Source organism: Pseudomyrmex gracilis, unplaced genomic scaffold, assembly GCF_002006095.1.
Source record: "Pseudomyrmex gracilis isolate BER0280 unplaced genomic scaffold, ASM200609v1 scaffold_2895, whole genome shotgun sequence".
In the NCBI taxonomy this organism is placed as follows: Eukaryota; Metazoa; Arthropoda; class Insecta; order Hymenoptera; family Formicidae; genus Pseudomyrmex; species Pseudomyrmex gracilis.
The window spans coordinates 9,043-12,134 of record NW_018023479.1 but is presented as its reverse complement, the minus strand read 5'-3'; the positions used below and the strand labels follow the sequence as shown (position 1 = coordinate 12,134).

Genomic DNA, 3,092 nt, shown 5'->3' with positions numbered 1-3,092 from the left:
TTTTTTTTTTTTTTTTATTTTTTTGTTCTTGTTTAGTTTAGTTTTTTTAATCATGTTTTTTGTTGTTTATTGTTAAATTGTTTTTAAATTTTTAAATTAAAAAAATATATTTTTTTTTTTTAATTACTTTTGAGAAATCGAAACTAAGCATAGGATTATAATGTGTACCGAGTCTTTAGTCAATTGTAAAATACTGAGCATGTAACATTCAGGGGCAAAATGTGTATGCGCGCGCGCGCGCGTATGTATGTGTGTGTAGAGGAGGGAGTGTATGTGTGTACATATACTATATATAAGTACTTATACGTATTTATATATACTTCTTGTAGAAGTTTATGCATGTTTTGATAGGCTGCTCAACAGCGTCTATATATAGACGCTCCGGCAGCGTAAAGGTTAATTCCGAAATATACTGTAGCATGTTGCATTCTACATAACATTTGTTTAATTCAAAATGATGAAATAGATTTGCCTATTATTGTGCAACAAAACGAATTTGCACAAAATGCTGCGCAAATTGAAGAAATAGTCCAAGGTTTACGAGAAGAAGATATTAAAAAACGTGAGGCAATTATGCATTATTTAACAAACTGAAAATTTTAATCTGTATTAAAGATATTGATATAAGAAAATATTGTATTTTTATTATATTATTCTTTTTTTGTATTTAATATTTTATTGTATTGTATTTGACTGTATTACTGTTTTTGTTATTGTATTACTGTATTTTACTGTAGTACTATTTATTGTATATGTAAGAACATTAAAAGTAACATATTAAACATTACACAATATATTTTTATTGCTTCTTATAAACTTCGTTCAATTTTTTCTTTTAACCCTCAGAGAACACACTGGGTCAATTTGACCCTGTTCGTCGACTTTGATCAAAATATTTTGCTTCAATTTTGCTTTTTTGTAACATATTTTTTATAATGTTAATAATGTTAACGACACTTTAAAACTATATAGGCATATTCCAAACTGTTCAAAATATATCCGAAAATTTTTTCAAGCCAATCGGATAAGTGCATTTTAAATGGTAGCATCTCAAAAAGTGGACAGGGTCAAATTGACCCAGATTGTTCTTCTTGATTGAAAAAATAGGTGTGTTCCCTGAGGTTTAATTGCAATTTTATTATTTATAATAAATTTGTTTATTTGAACTGAAAACTATCACAATTTTTTATGTAAAAATACCAATCTCATTATTTATAACTTATTATTTATAATAAGTATTACTTATAAATAGTACTATTTATAAATACTTTACTATTTATAACAAACTACTGAACTACAAATTATAACAATTTGTTATAGAATATATTTAAATATAAAACAAAACTTGTTGAAACTCAAATATGCAACATAATTACACTCAACAGCAAACTCAAATGTGCAAAATAAACTAAAAATTATCACAATTTGTTATAAAATATCTTTGAACGTAAAACAAAAATGTTTTACATTTATCACAGTCTGTTATAAAATATCTGAATGTAAAGCAAACATGTTGTACATCATCACAATCCATTATAAAATATCTTTAAATGTAAAACAAAAATGTTTTAAACTCAAAGTGCAATATAATTATTTCTTAAACATCTTTGTTACTATGTTTTCTATTTTTTTAGATAAACGATTTTCTCTTCATGTCTTCTCTGAGTATTCTTCTCTTTTTCCTCTTTATGTTTTATAGATTTTTCAAAATATTCTTCTACTATATGGGTTAAGTTTCGTTTTTTGATACTGCAATAAAAAAAAATAATTTAATTATTTAAAGACAGATAACAATACAATGTTATTAAAGTTAAAATTTAAATAAGTTATATATATATATATATATATATATACCTTTCATTAAAAATCTTAATTACTTTTATAAGTAACTTATATAAGAAAACTTTCAAACTCGTTTTGTATAATAAATATGTATTATAAAATACGCGCTATATTTTTATGATAGAATACGTTTTGGATCTTCATTTTCTATATTAGCATTTGTAATAGCATTAGTGTCGACATTAGATCCAACAACATTGCTTGTAGTTCAATCCACGGCTTAGTACTAAATATCTCATGCATAATCTAAAATTAAAAACCTACTGGTTTGTTCTATATTTTGCTAAACAGACAAAAACTTATAAAAAATATGTTGCTATTTTGTAATAATTTATTATTACAAGGTATTACAAGATATTACGTACATTATTACAAAATAGCAACATAGATTTTCTTCTTAAATACATAATTATTTCTTAAATCCAATTATATAAATATATATTATTTCTAGATTTCTAATTCATGGTAATATACCTCATAATATTTCCAATGTTTTCTACTATTCCCTGATTTTTTATTATGATCAGTACCAGATTTATAAGTTCTTTTTAAACATTGAAATTTTGTTGCACATTTTATAGGAGGTATATTGTACCCTGCATCTTTCATTTCTTTGGACACAATATTCCAGTTCAATAGACTGGGTGCCACGGGTGTAGGCGGCCAATAAACAAAATGAAACTATTTAGTTGATAAACTTGGACGTTTCGATCATAGCGTTAGGAAGAGGTGGGATCACATAAAGGATCATACAAAAATACCTCTTGATCCTTTTATCNGTGCCTTGGAATTTGTCTTGACATCTACTTATTTCACTTTCAATGGTGCCACATATCAGCAGACTTTTGGCACTCCGATGGGGTCACCTCTCTCACCGATTATTGCTGACATTGTTCTTCAGGACCTTGAGGAGCATTGTCTCAATAGTTTGAACATCGTACTGCCTTTTTATTATCGCTACGTCGATGACATCTTTCTAGCGGCGNCTGGTGGGAGTGTGNGCCTCGTCGTTGATGCTTTCAATTCTTATCACCACAGATTGAAATTTACAATTGAGACTGAGAAAAATAGGTCTATTAATTTTTTGGACACCACCATCTATGTGGTTGATAACAGGTTACGGTTGAATTGGTACCATAAACCTACCTTTTCTGGTCGCTATTTGAACTTCCATTCCAAACATCCGTTCTGTCAAAAAGTTGGCATTATATATGGTATTATAGATAGAGCGATCCTTCTTTCTCACCCTT

General features: G+C 27.4%; 1 long non-coding RNA gene across 1 annotated transcript; it reads right to left on the bottom strand.

The window, feature by feature from the left end:
• Positions 1 to 1,647: 1,647 nt before the first annotated feature.
• Positions 1,648 to 3,063, bottom strand: LOC109863013. The gene is made up of 3 exons (XR_002251273.1): positions 2,989 to 3,063; positions 2,604 to 2,900; positions 1,648 to 1,749 (listed from the first exon to the last, which is right to left on the bottom strand). It is a non-coding gene; the product is annotated as an uncharacterized LOC109863013 (long non-coding RNA).
• Positions 3,064 to 3,092: the final 29 nt, after the last annotated feature.